Consider the following 16117-nt stretch of genomic DNA (forward strand, 5'->3'; position numbering starts at 1 on the left):
GATATCATTAATTTTCAGAAATCATCTGGTGTGAATTGAGATGGAGAATTTCTGAGCATTTGGCAATGTTATCTTTATGGTTCAAAGCTTCGTTACTTTTATCAAAGTAACTTCTTTTACATCACATTTCTCACATGGACCAGTAACGTGTTTTGCATTTCAGAAAACGGAAAATTAAAAAACTGTTTACTATGTTCTTTTAAGGATACGTTGTTCATGAACGGACGGATCTAAAAGACCAACTTCTCAAAAGTCGATCTCCTAAAAATGACCGGTCGTTCTCTTGAATGATGAACGGTTTAAAATTTGGAACATAGTACTGATGCACTAATAGTACTCTTGGCATACTTCGGTCCTTCGTTCCTTTTAACAATGAATGGTTTAGAACTGTAAGTACATGTATTTCAGTTCGTTCCTTCGTTTAGTTTTGCTTTTATAAGTCTTAAAGCCATACTGCACAAATAAACATGTTTTTGCTTCTCTTTTCCACTTTATAGTAAGGCATTTTGCATCACTTACTCTTCAGCTTTTCGTCGCAACCTTGTTTACACCGGTAAGTTGATGAGGGCCGTGGTAGCCTGATCGGTAAGGCATTGGACTCGGGACCGAAGGGTCTCGGGTTCGATCCTCACTGGTCGAAGACCCACCGTCGTCATTAATGGTGGCTGGGCGACGTTAAATATGCTCGTGGTCACAATGTTCTCCAAGTGAAACGATACCTCTGGGGGTGCCAGACTAGGAAGTTATTCGGCTCCTGGCCTGGTTCTAAATTGTCTCTCGAACTGTTCATAGATGGCACCACCATCTATTGTGTTGTCTGTGTGCTGTCCTGGAAAACAAAATTCTGGAAACATTGTGTGGATTAATAGAGGTATAAGCTTCCCTAGTGGAATAGCAGAAACCTCAATATGTGTGTGTGAAAGAAAGAAAAAGAAGAAAGTTGATGAATTAAATGTTGTTACGGTAAAATCTGTAAAGTTGACCACCATTGTAAGTCGACCACCTGTCTAAGTTGACCGCTATTTTCAGGCACAGAATTAGATCGATATGATATAATTCAACCTCTATAAGTTGACCATCAGTTTAAGTTGACTACTAATAGTGCACCACAAGTGGTCAATGTACACAGGTTTCACTGCATTTTCTTAGCCTACAGTCTGTGTTTTTAATTATTCAAGATTTAAACAATTTACAGTTTGTATTAATTTGTATTTGTTAATACAAATTAACTTCTTAAGATTTAAAAAAGTTTTTTAAACAAACAAAGTCGCTGAAATGAACGAGTTTAATGTACGTGTTAAAATATCAACAATCCTCCGATGATCAAGTTAATTGACATTTAAAGGAATTAATTTCGTAAAATTTGAAAACGTTTTCTAAATAAACAAAGTCGCTGAAATGAACGAGTTCAATGTACGTGCTAAAATATTAACAATCCTCCGATGAGCAAGTTAAAGGACATTTAAAGGAATAACATTACCCACGAGCTACTGCTACTTCATGATTTACTTCCCGATTGTACGTTGTTCAATTCATTTGCACAAATGAGACAATTTTAAGTATATTTTTTAGAAAGTTGATACTTCATATTGTAATAACATAATGGTTGCTTACATTCGTATATGAAGCAGTTAAAAGCCGAAGTTTGCAATTCCGAGAATTAAATGAAAATATTTGCTTAAAATTGTCTCATTTGTGCAAATGGATTGATTAGTGGTACGAAGGACCGAAAAGAAAGTATTATTTAATCGCAATAAAGAGTTTACAAAATCAAACTGTCTATACCTTCATGCTATAACCTTCACCAGTGTCCGATGAACTCGGCTTTTTTCCGGTACAGATTCAATTGAACTTCGGTAACATTTCCCGTGTACGGTGGTGTAACTCTGAACCTGATCATCCAAACTGAATTGAAAAGTAAAACTGATTTTATTTCTATATGAAGTCCATGGGACAAGAAAACTCTAAAATTATCCATGATATTGAATGACGTTGTGTTATTCAAGTAGCAAAATCCCATGTATAACAAAATAAACTGCACAAATATAGGCAAATCAGTTTAGTTGATAATTTGTGAAGCATAAAGGAAAAGTTATTGCAGTAAAAATAATGATAGTTAACAAATAAGGAGGAGGGTAAGCTTAATGTTAAAAGATATACAGTCGACCTCGCTTATAACGAGCCCTGATTTAATGAGAAACCGGATTTAGCAAGGAAATAAAAAATATTTTGTTGATACAATGTTAAGCTTATGAGAGCATAACTCGCTTTCAACGAGCAAACCCCGCTTAAAGCGAGTACTATTTTTGTCATTCATAATATTTCTATTGATATGATTTCCAGCTCAGCTTTTTTCCTCTCTTAGAAAATTTAATTTGACACTCTGAAGTCACCCGAAAGGTAGTAATAAGTCATATATATTGAGAAAATATTATGAATGTCCTTTTATTAAAAAAAAATATTTGTGGAGTAGAGAAGTATTTGAAAATGCTACTTGCGGACGTTAATATGTTATCACTTCCAATGGATACTTCCGAGGATATTGTAGCTTAAATTCAAGCAAATGCAGATTAAAAAAAATATAAAAGCGAGTACGAAAATGACAAATGAAAAGAATTTGAAACTGAACCACCTTCAACGTCAATGGCTTTTGATATGCAGGAAAACTAAAACCTTTTTTCGAAGTCAAAAATGCTAGTGTCGCTTTTTTTTTTCGTGTGCTCAAGGATGATACAATCAGACAATAGGGCAGTTCAAATCAAATTTACCACAAATAATAATAGTTTTTAAAAATAATAATCAAGTGTGTATGTTTTTTTGTGAATTTTTCACAACTTCGTTTTTTACGAGCACTCTGTCATAACGAGCAAATATCGAAGTCCCTTCCTGCTAGTAATAAGCGTGTTCGACTGCACTTGTTTGAAGTTACTTAAATTTATTTGCAGACTACCTCGTTCCAAAGAATTTAATATATTTCTTGATTTCCATAAGTAATTATTCAAATGGCAAAACAGACTTCACTAAAAAAAAGAACCCGGGAATGCAAAAAGTGAAGTCTTAAAAATGCTCTTAATTTCCTAAAAAAAATTAGGTCGCTTTGATAAGAGACTACTGAAACTGAGAAAACTTTGAGTCATTTTCATTTATTTATTTATTTTAAAAAACAACCCACATTGCTACCATAAAGATCATATCTCCACCAGAGTGTTCAACGAATGGAAAGACAGGAAAAGGCTTAAAAGATCATCAACGCTCCAACTTGATGGAGACATCAGGAGCCAAATAAAGTTAGAGCATTACACCTTGAACTTTTTGCAAGAGCCTCTATTTCCCAGAAAGCCACCAAAAGAAACAAAGATTAATTTGAACCTCCTACAACCATGCTCGAAAAAAGAAGACCCACAAACACTCAGACAAAAAGGCCTTGAGACGATTGAAAAGTTCTCCCAGGGTAACTTTGTGCTGTCTATACAGACGGCTCATCTGACATATCCCTCAACAAAGGAGGTGCTGGCATTCTCTTTTTCCTTCCAAATGGAGATAAATATACACATAAAATCAACACATGCATAATTGCTTCTAACTTCACCAGCAAACTTCTTGCGATTAAGGAGGCACTCACTTTTTACATGACCAATCAAGAGATCTCAGTCCCAACTGATGGATTGGCAATCTTCTCTGACTCAAAAGCGGCCTTAGAAGCAATCAAAAACGGAGCAACCAACATCACCTCTGCCATAAATGAACTACTCGAAGACTTGCACGGCAATGGAAAATCCTGCATGATGCAATGGATACCGGCACACGTGAATATTGAAGGGAATGAGTGTGCGGATTCCCTAGCAAAAGAAGGCAGAAACATTGGCAAACCTTGCACCACCATCACGCTAGCAGACTCAAATTCTGTCGCAAAACATAGACTTCTACCACATACCTTTAAGAAACCCCTCATCACCGACTTTGATTACCCCAGAATCCTAACATCTACAATTGCAAGATTAAGAACAAACCACTATAAAGGGATGAAAATTCTTCCCGACAAAACGAGAACTTATATTCCCTGCAAGAACTGCACCGATGCCCAACTGACTCCGGATCACATTCTTGAGTGCCCGGTCCTTATCCCACATGTTCTGCAGCTGGGTAAGGTGCCACTGGCTTTAGAACTTCGAGAGGTTCTCTACAGCAGAGATGCGTTGCAACTAGCGGACGCGGTCTTGAAGACACACGGAGCCATTTAACTGTCCATGGACACGACAAAAAAAAAACAACCCGGGAACGCAAAAGGTGAAGCCTCAAAAATGCTCTTAATTTCTGAAAAATTTTACGTCTCTTTGATAAGAGAATACTAAAACTGAGAGAACTTTGACAGAGCCACTTTTATTCATTTATTTTACTTTTAATTTATTTGCTCATTTTTACTTTTTAATTTTATTTTTATTTATTTTGTACTAGCCGCCTGCTCGCCTTTTTATGTCATTTGTCTTTCAGTGCAAGAGCCACCTACGGCGGCTGTTTGGCTAACATGTCATTCACATTTTTACGTCAAGTTTGCCGCCTTCGACGTTCGTATAAATAAATTTGGCAGCGGTATTGATCAATCCATCTCTATCATCTTCAATAGGAATTTGAATAAAATATTTTCTTTTTCTATCTCCAGTTACGTTTTGTGCGATGTACCTTTTTACGTCAAGATTGCCGCCTTCGGCGACTGTCTACCTATACGATCTATAAAAAAATTTCTTACTATCTCTATTTACTTTAACCTCTTCGCCCATTCCCTAAAAAAAACAGAGATAACTCAAAAAACAGCTTTTTTTATTCAAGTAGCGCAAAAAAAAAAAAAAGTTATCTTCTATCTTCCCCGTAATGCGCAAAAAGTAGCGTTTGCAAAAGATCAAAAAAAAATCTCGCTGTTTTAATTGAATTTAATGCGCACAACTATGAAACATAACGTAATATAGATACAGCACAACGTCCAGCTGGGGGGGGGGGGCGAGAGCGGTCAAAAAAATAAATAAATAAATACAATCCCTAAATAAAACAAAAAATGGAAAGAAACGAGCTGATGTGTGCATAACATGACTTCCTCTTACTCCAATTTAATGCGATTTCCACATGATTTCCACCGATTTTTTAATGTGATTCAATTGTTTACTCTCTAAATATCACCAACAGTGGCCAAATTGAAACCAAATTTAAAGAAAAAATCGCCAAATTTGTCGCCAAGGTGGCGACGAAACTTGGCGACCAAAAGACTGGCGATATATCGCCAAGTATCCGGCAAATTTCAACATCACTTTAGTTTTCATCGAAATTACCAATGATTTCCCCCCAAAAAGGGGCAAAAGACCCCCTTAGGAACATCCGAATGCAACCAAAAGAGAAGGTGCCCAACTAGACCCCACAAGGAGTATACGTACCAAATTTCAACTTTCTAGGACGGACCGTTTTTGAGTTATGCGAGATACATACACACATACATACGGACGTCACGAGAAAATTCGTTGTAATTAACTCGTGGGACGTCAAAATGGACATTTCAGGTGTCTGTACATTTCTAGGCATATATCCACGTTTGGTCGAGTCGAAAAAAAATTTCAACATTCATTCGGGGGTGAGAAAAATGGATATTAAGGTTGATTTTTGAGTGACAATTTCTTCGCGAATACAATACTTCCTTTTTTGTAAAAGGAAGTAAAAAAGCAAACGCTGCCCACAGTCCGCTGCCGGAAGAACACGTAGTGATGGCGTCATAAATTATAGAAAGTAAGCAATACTTTCAATGTTTATCTTTTTTTACTACATAAAAGGAGATAAACATTGAGCGGTTAAGATTTGATCCATCAAAATCGAATCGAAATCCTGGGTATGACGTCAGCAGATAAGAGAAGGTTTTCTTCGACCGATGCGTGAAGATATGATGATGTTCGGCATTAAGGGGTCACAGTACCTTTCAAACATTTTTTTTAAATTTAAGTAAATTTTATATTTCTTTGAAACCTTCACATGTATACTTATTTCCTTATCAAAAATTTATTTTCAAAATTTAAAAATATTGTCCACTTTTTTAAAAAGTTCAAAAAAATGAAGAAAATTTCAATTTTTTGAAATCTCTAAGGCTTTTTTATTTTTGCACTGATTAAAAAATTTTTTTTTTGCTAAACGATCACCATAATCATCTCTAAAAATCTGTGCATTCATTTGCTTATGAGTTTATTAGAAAATTTTCTGTGATTAATTATATATAAAAAAATTTTTTAATGGTTTTTAAAGGTTTAACATGCTCTAAACATTTGAGTAATTTATAAAATGCTTATCCGATGCACAGTTTTGTCAAGTATGTTATCCCAATTGCAAAAAGTATTACTTTAAAGCTGTATTTTTATTAGAAAAAAATCCTTAGAGATTCTAATGACATGAAAACACAAAAATACCATCATCGAGCAAAAAGCAGTTTTTCTTTTGCATAAGAACACATAGCGAGCATAGCCTAAAACCACTCATAACTTTTTAAATATTTGAACTAAAGCAATAAAACTTTTTCCCTGTGTTCAGAATAGGTTTTAGTTTTGAAATAAGCAATAAAAATTTTTTTGATCGTTTCATCATTTTTGAGGTACTGTAACCCTTTTTAAAAAATTGTGTACAAAAAACTATAGTGTATTTTCTAAAACTATTTTCTTCTGAAGAGGGCGAAATGTTTTTACTATTACCAACATAAATTTTAGAATAGAGACTCTAAAACCTTTCGAGGGATGACTTTAGTTCTTTCTAAAGACCCCTAATTAAACCCAGGAAAAAGTGCAAAACATAGGTTTTTTTCAAAAATTAAAAAAAAATGCAAAATCCGCTCTTTCTTCAAAAAATTTTTTCCTCATATTTAAAATTAAATTTCCTTCACTATAGAACAAAAAATATTTGCTTGCGCGATTGGTTCGGGGTCTGTGAGGTAAAAATTAGTAAAAAGTGCTATAAATAACGTTTTTCTCATTAAAGTATCAAAAATCGAAGCCGAGGTGCACATCGTAGGCAAAAATTGCACCTCTATACCAAATTTAATCTTTCTAGGCCTTACCGTTTTCCCGGGATGCATACCACACACACACAAACATCTTATTTTATTATATGTGTAGATTTGTTTATTAATTTATTTATTTACTTTTATTCTTTTGGTAAATGTAACATTGATACCATAATCTAAATGCAATTGCATTTATGCTACGGATTCCTTATGCCACGGGCAAAGCGGCTACTTTAAACGTTTGAAGAGTCATTTTCAAATTTGGTCTCCAGGAACAATTATCTCTTAAGTTCCGAGTTTGAGTTGAGTTTAGCCTAGAACTTCCGCTAAACTAGACACCTCTCCGGTTGTAGTTAACTGAGACAATGATAACAAACTTCACCTTGTGCAGAAAAAAAAGCTCTTTCGCATGACATGATACGGGGAGTGAGAAATCTTTCGGCTCGTAAAAAGTTAATTTATGTGAAATTTTATCTTAAAAACTAATCACATAAGAACTAATTGGAATTTTTTTTTAAAAAATTCGCCTCTTCGAGGTGACCCTCCCCCCTCCCCCTTCCAGTGTTTTGAGCTAATTTTGATTCGAATTTCAAGGCTGTAGGTGTCATGAGGTCTCCTGGACGGGGGACAACCGAGTTTCATAATTTCTTTGACGCTACCTTTTTCTAGACAAAAATTCTAGACTAAAAATTAAGGGGTAAGAACTTTAGAGCAGGAATTAGTAAATTGAGGGAGCAAGTCCAATTATTGGCTAAACAAAAGCTGAGGCGAAGACTCCAAGTCACGTGACTCAATAACGACGAATGGATGACACGTTTTGCTTGAAACTAGCGAAAGCAACTCGATTTTTTCAAATGCTTTGCTTAAAAATCTGTCACGTGACTTGTTCACGAAAGAAAGTCATAATTTCCTCTATTTTATCTCTTCTCAACGGTAAGAAGTGGAGTAACATTTAAGAAAGTAAGTCTTGGAGAGATATTATTATAGCACGTTTTTCTATCAAGGCTCCAAGAAGCCTTTTGAATGCATGTCCACTTTCACTGCCAAAAAATTGATCAAATACTTATTTAATTTTTCTAGGTGTATATTTTTTGGTAAATGGTAAGCTTTCTTTTAGAGTTCATAAAATTTGCTCTTTTCAACTAGCTATCAAGAGATTCTTACAATCTTTTCAAAATTATTTCTGTGGATCTAGAAAAAATTAACCTTTGAAAAACCCTTCGCATTGCAAAAAACGTTTGGATTGGCTTGATAATGTCAACTTTCATGAAAAATTATTATCGATTTATATCGCTTTCGAAACTCAACTTTCCACTTGGCAAAGAAATCACCTCGCCAAGAAATGCGATAAACCACACATCCTGGAACTTCCAGCATATCTATCTTTCTCCTTTTATTCCATTACGTCATAATTCCACGTGAGCTCCCGGTGTTCTTTTAGCAGAGAAAGCTTCGGGAAGAAATAGCGAACATTTCTTTCCTCTCTTCCTAATAAAGAAATAAATAATGACGAAAAAAAAACCTTTCGCCTTTGGCAAATCCAATTACACAGATAATCTAATCGAAACTAAACGGCTCAGTTTTGAGAAACCATAAAAAAGACCTTTCCAGGGAAAAGTTTTTTCATGTCATTTATGAAGTTTGGAGTGACAGGGATTTTCTTCATAATTTTCCCCGCCATTTTTAATGTAGAAAACGGGAATGTTGGAGAAGTTTTGAAAGGAGGTGGCATAAGCGGGTTAAAACTCTTCCAAAACCTCTTGTGTCGTAAAATTTCTCAGCGGAAATCTCAACTTTTGCTCTGAATATTGTCACTTTCTTTTGCCGCAGTAAGGCTTCTTTTCATGACAATGTGCAGCCATTAGCTTTTTTTTTCTGGCACAGCCTTATTATTCTTTACAATAAGAAACAGAAATTTATACATATTTTCAAAAGACCTTCAACGAAAAACGCGAAATTGAAAATGTCATTTTCTTTCAGTTCACGAATACTTTATTACCTTATTTAATAAAATTTTTCCTTTGCTGAAAATTACAATGAATATATAAAACGATGTATACAAATAATCGACCTGATTCCTTAACAGCTGATATACCCAGTGTTTAAAGGGAGGAAGTTCAATTTTGAAATATTTTATCCTTTAATACAAATATCAATTCTAGAAATTTCTTAAAAGAAGGACTCCGAACGGCAAAAAGAATAAGTATGATTGCACATGCTTCGGAAGATTTCTCAAAAATAAAATAATCTTAAATGAAGCAAAAATGAAAAGAAGTGTTGAAAAAGAACTTAGCCCTAGGTGTTTAAAAGCAAAAACCATTTCACAGCTTCCAAAGCTTCTTCTGAACTTAGATTCAGAGAAAAGAACCGGTAGAATATCAGTCTTTCCACAAAAAAATTTTCTACGACTCCACAGCTTGGCGGAAAAAACCTCTTAAGAGAATGCTTGTTTAATAAATATTTTGCTACTCGTGAAGAGAAGGTATGAATTTTTTCCAGGAAAATTTTTTAAACATGGTTCCTACATAAATAGAGGGCCTAAATCCGCTGGCAGGGGTCAAATGTTTCGCAACTTTTCTGTTTTCGAGGTATACGCGTTTAAAATATATAAAGTTCATTCAAATGAAACCCAGTCAGTGCGTCTAACTCTTAGAGCAGGAATTAAAATGGAGGTAGCAAGTCCAATGATTGGCTTAGCAAAAGCTGACCTAAAGACCTCAAGTCACGTGTCTCAACTACGACGAATGGTTGGCCCGTTTTGCGTGAAACAAGCGAAAGGAACCTGATTTGTCCCAATGCTTTTAGCTCTTCCCAATGAATGGTCTAACTTCACATCAAACGTTAGAGGGTGTCACGTAACAGCGTGTGTGGAGGCACGAGGCACCATCTATTGGTAGAGAGGCTGACGCTTGGACAACGTTTGATGTTGCACAGCGACAGTGTAGGGTCATACCGAAGACAAGGTGGTCACACAAGTTATCGTCCACTACGGAACATGTCCTTGTTTTCGACCACAAGGGCCCACTGCTCGTTTGAGTTCCTAGAACGGGGAATCACCATCAATGCCCAGTGTAATCAAGCCACTTTACAGAACCTTAGACGGTCCATTAAGTCGAAACAGTCAGGCATGTTGTCCAAAGCTGCCCACACGGCCAATGAAGACGACATTGCTGCAGTCTCGGTTCGAAACTCTTGGATCCACAGTTCAGTCCAGAAGTGTGTGACTGGGTCCAGGGCTGGATCCAACACCAGTCTACTAGCTTTTTCAAAGATGGAATCGACCGACTAATGTTGCAAAAGGATAAATGTGCCAACAGTTTCGGTAATTGTTTTTGAGTTAATAAAATCGTTACCGTTACAGTACACTAGTGACCAAGTTTCATTTGAATGCCCCTTATAGCATATAATGTTAAATTCCAATGGCGTAAGTCTCAGTAGTAATTTTTAATATATATATTAAGATATTCCGGTAGTTATTGGTCATTCTCTTTATTAGCGTATTGGTTTTAAATTCTTTACTAAATGCGACGGCTCCATCCCTGCTCGCTTCGCTCGTCCACTCCCTAGCAAGATCTTGTTATAATAGTCAGTATTCAGTTATGTTCCGACATATTTTTTTGACAAGTCATTACACTCTCAATACCAATGAGCGTCAATTGTGCCATCTAGCGGATCTCCTAATGAGCTTGTTACAAAGAAGGCCGGTTAAATACTTTTAGAGGACGGTAAATTTTCCTTTTTTATCAATTTAAGACATACACCGTACCTTTTCTTTCCTTTTTTTGTCTTTTGAAAAAAAAACTGTTTTTCCGAGTTAAAAAGCAACGAATGGATCCTTTTCAGATTTGAATGGTAAATTAATTCTGAGGGGGAAAACTCAGCCAGAGAGGTAATATTTATTTACTTGTTTATTTATTGCTCTGCTGTTCTGTTTTTTTTTTTGGGGGGGGGGGTGTTTGTATAGCCTTAGAGTGTAGGATTAAAAAGAATTTCAAAAGTGGTTACTTTAAAAGCACTTATTTTCTTCAGTCGAAATTTTTGAAAAAATGAAATTATCGGTGATTTAGCGAGCTGAAAATTTAGCGAATTTACGAGAACTGATTGAAAAGTATGCTAAAAACAAAATAGTTTGCGAGGCTTAAATTTTTCGTGATTACAAAAGACTCATGAAAATCGCGAAAATTAAAGCGTACCGAAAATAAGCGCTTTTACAGTATCTGCACATCAGACTAAAATAAACCAAAGATCAATGTCACACTTAAGGTCCCTTTCTGAGTAACTAGGACCATTTTATACTTCGTTCTATTTCGCCTCGATTCAACTCACAATTTCCTAGACTGTGAGTGCTCTCATGTCAAAACTTTTTCTTTCGCCCCTCATCCCATTTGCATTTGAAGCTTCATTCAACTCCCGGTTTCTCTACGATTTCAGAGTTTTAGTAAACCAACTTCACAACGGAGAGATAAAGCGCATAGCCTGATACGTTTCATTATTACCAATACAGCAAAGGGATTCTTACGGCGAACTATTCCTTTAACACATTTCTCTTTATTACAATCGAGCCCGCCTAGTGAAATATAGGTCAAAAGACTATCCCGCCTAATGTCATAAATTTTCAATGAACAAAACTGTTATAATTTGTAATTTTGATTCCAGATAATGGAATGTCTCTCTTTAGAACCATCTTCCGAACGAACTCTTTCTTTAACAAATTTTTCTTTATTACAGTTGATCACGCTAATAAATTTTCAATGAGCTAAACCATTGTAATTTGTAATTTTGATCCCTTATATCAATTGAAAGAAAATCCAGCTTAATGTAATAAATTTTCAATTAACCAAACCGTTTTAATTTGTAACTTTGATCCCCAGACAATGGAATATCCCTCTCATCAAAATAATCTCCGAAACGAACTTGTCTTTTAACACATTTCTTCTCTTTATTACAGTCGAGCCCGTTTATTGGAATATCGGTTAAAAGACTATCCCGCTTTGCGCAATAAATTTTCAAAAGCAACCAACCGTTTTAATTTGTCATTTTGATCCCAGATAATGGAATGTCCCTCTTTTTAGAATAACGAATGGTCCTTTCAACGAATTTTTTCTTTAACACATTTATATTTATTACAGTCGAGCCTGCTCATTGAAAGATCAGTTAACAGAATATCCCGCTTAATGTAATAAATGTTCAATGAACTAAACCGTTGTAATTTTGATCCCATATATCGGTTAAAAAAGTAATCCACTTAGGGGAGAAGGGGGCTAGTGTGGACAAATTTCGCACTTTTGAAGAAAACATATATTAAATACTGTTTTTTATACACCTGATATCTTTTTAACAATAATTTGCACTTTTGCACTTATTTTAACTGATGTATTAAAACATTTGGCCAAGCAGTTATTCAATATAAAATGTTTCAAAAAAGGTTGTTTTTGTCCACTTTATCCCCATGTCATGGGGTTAGTGTGGACAAACTAGAATGCTAATTAAGCAATGTAAACAGTGGATTTATAAACATAAATAAATACGTTATATATATATATATATATATATATATATATATATATATATATATATATATATATATATATATATATATATATATATATATATATATATATATATATATATATAACCGTAATAGCATATTCCGTAGCCAGCGTTCATCTTAACAAAGCATATTTTAATAAAAAATAAAATTTTAAGTTATTAATTCGTAGCTAAGAATTGTCTAAAAGTAAAGAAGCTATTTAAAAGACAAATTAAAATGTTTGATATATATTCACTTTTATTTAGATTTAAAAAAATACTTTTTTAATACAAAAGACAATTTTTTTTCTATTTTACACTAAAATAAAGATATCAACATCAAATGTTATGTGAGATGCAGAGCAGAACCTGTACTGTAAAAACGATTCAGAAACGTTCCTGGAAATTAATGGGCAGCTTATGTGCCCAATTTCTGCCAGTACACTGTAAAAAATCTCGGAAAACTCTCTGAATATACAAAAAAGTTTTCCGTAATACACAGATTCGTACGCCCTCCGCAGTTTTCTGCTATAATCAAAAACGTTTCCCGTTTAGCAAGAAAGTAAGAGTCGACGCATGCGTAGCTCGCACGGCAATTTTATAGTCCAGCAGCAAATCTAAACTGAAACTTTCGAAAGCACGCAATGAAAACAAGTGCTGACTCATGTATGCGAAGTAACACTCATCAAGGGGATTAGTAGAAGTTTTGTACCTCGCATGAATTCACGGAAGATAATTTTTAAGTCTTATATTTTCTTGCTTATGTATCGTCATGAGATTGAATTTGAAGCTATGTCACTTATTTTTAAGTACGAAGTGCAAATTCTCGACGCATGCTCGCGGAAGGAATACAAACTGAAATTAAAAACCACATAACTGCCTAGAGGACGCCATGTAAATTCATTGCGTCGCATAACTTGTGTAGGTAATTTCCTTTTTTCTTGGATACTTTCCTTCTTTCTACCAAATGGGTAATTTTTGTTGGCAGAATTTTATTCTGTCATAAAAATCACCTTTTTGGTGACCAAAGCCAGCAAAAGACCACCACCGACGAATAGGTAAGTCGCTTTGCAACTCTATTACTTTAAAGAGATTTAGTTCATATAAATCTCGTTAAAAAAAACTATTTTCTTCAGTATTATTTTTTCGTTGTGAACTATTGCAATTTGAAAATATTTTACATTACATAGAACACATATTTAAAGTGCAAGTGTGTCTAGTTTTATTCTGTAAAATTTATGAATTGAAGATTATAAAAAAATTTAAATAAGTGTTATTGTGTACTTTGTTTTTATGTGTCAATCTCAGTTAATATTTGGCTGAACATTTATGTATCAAGCTTTATGAATTAAATGTTATAATATGCAAATTGTCAGGTTTGATAGTTTGTCTTTAAGGTTGCATGTTTTCATTCTCTTGTAAACAGTGTAGCTAGATTGTATGAAGTAAAAAAAAAAAAAAACTATCTCTTGTAATTAGGAACATAGTGCTTCAGTATTATCTAAATGACGATATCTCTTTAAATACTTGCATTAGCGAAACGCTTTAAATTAGTTAAATGTGTATTAATTTATTTAACAAATAAATACATAATGTTATATGGATTTAAAAGTGTCTTCATTTTTTTTCGTTTTACGAGCCTCAATTTTACCAAAAGCAAAAAAAAAAAAAAAAGACTTAATAAAATAATTTTGTATTTTTACACCATATTCAAGTATTTGACTTATAATTTATATGATACTTTGATTTATAATGTATATGATACTTTGATTTATAATGTATATGATGTTGCTTTTTCAAGGGGGGGGGCGCTTCATAGCATTTTATGGGTGCACCATCACTCTTATGGTGGGGGGTTGGGGTATTCTCGTATGTATGAAATGGAATAATCATGTAATAGAGTTCAATGTTTTAATAAATAAAATATATAATGCATTTTGCGCACACTGTAAAAATAAAATCAGTAACCTATTTTGAATAAGTATTTATATTTGTGATGAGCTGGAAAAGGGCAAGAACAGAAGAATCAACCCGAATGGTTCCAGCAGGGGGACTTGGTGTCATATTTAAATTCATCAATTTCTCTGTTGGTACTTTTCGGTACACTTTGTTCGTCAGAGAAATTGACTTGAGGTGAACGAATTCCGGAACGCGAAGGGTAGGTAAGTCCTGTCAAATTTTATCCGAAGATAAAAGCTATCAAGTTTGATACAAGATATGTTTTTAAGTTCTGCATTAAAAATACAATATGTTGATAGTTTTGTCTTGAAAATATTGAGAGAAAAACTGAAGTTTAAGATTGTTTAACAAACAATCCCCACTTTTCAGAAGGTACCCCCACTCCAATTCCCCGACGATTTTGTGATTAGGAATGAAACTAGTAGATTATTTCATAATTTTTCAAAAATTTATAACTGTGCATATGTTATGCTGTTAACCATGCTATTTGTCATTAGAAATTCCAAAAAAAAAAAAAAAAATCCACGAATGATTCTAAAAATGCTTGTATTATTGCTCTTAGATATGAAAGAATTGAAACTGATATGGTATGCAATACTATAATAAAAAATTATATTTTAGAAAAAATCACGGAAAAAGGATTCCGAAATTCTCGGAAACATTTTTGAAAATTGTTTGGAGAATTCCGAAATGCTCGGAAACGTTTTCGAAACTTTCATGAACCACAGCTGCACAGAATACTCAGAAACATTTCTGGAAATTACGGAAAGAGGATTCCGAAATACTCAGAAACGTTTCTGAAAATTACGGAAAGAGGATTCCGAAATACTCAGACACGTTTCTGGACATTACAGAAAGAGGATTCCGAAATACTCAGACACATTTCCGGACATTACAGAAAGAGAATTCCGAAATACTCAGAAACGTTTTCGAAAATTTCATGAACCGCAGCTGCACGATATACTCAGAAACGTTTCCGAATTTTTTTTACTGTGTACCATCACTTGCAAAAACCAGGAATAATTTCCACTAAAAACCAGAAACCTTCGTAAAATTATCCTTTAATATTTCTGAAGAACATGGCGATCTCTCATTGAGAGAGCTTAATCAACCTGGACGGACCGTAATTGAGCATTAGACGATACAATTAATAAATACACTCAGTTCATCTTTAAACTAGTAGCTAAAAATATTTTTCACTCCAATGAGGAGTCTACATTCATGCAATTTGAAGCAGTTCAGAAAAATTTTTCCAAAGATACTTGATTTTACGGGGAAATAAGTGAAAACCTGTGAAATCCTGCAACGTTCCACAAAAATAATCAGTAACGTTTCGGAATTTTTTTAGTGTGCTACTAGCTAGATCTGGCGATGGTAGTTTCCTTGCTATTTCATTTCACGATGTTCGGGACATATCTTTTCTGTCGTGGAAAAAAAATAATTTTCTGTGCTTCAAAGAACGATTTTGTTCATCTTTTCCCCAGAAGAAATGCATAATGAAATCAGTTGATTTTTATACGGCCTTTACTCGTGTCCAACATAGAGCAAAATGCTATTTTGTTAAGTGAACTTGACCAACATAAAGTCATTGAGGCTTATGTCATT

Source organism: Uloborus diversus, chromosome 1 (genome assembly GCF_026930045.1).
Source record: "Uloborus diversus isolate 005 chromosome 1, Udiv.v.3.1, whole genome shotgun sequence".
NCBI lineage: Eukaryota > Metazoa > Arthropoda > Arachnida > Araneae > Uloboridae > Uloborus > Uloborus diversus.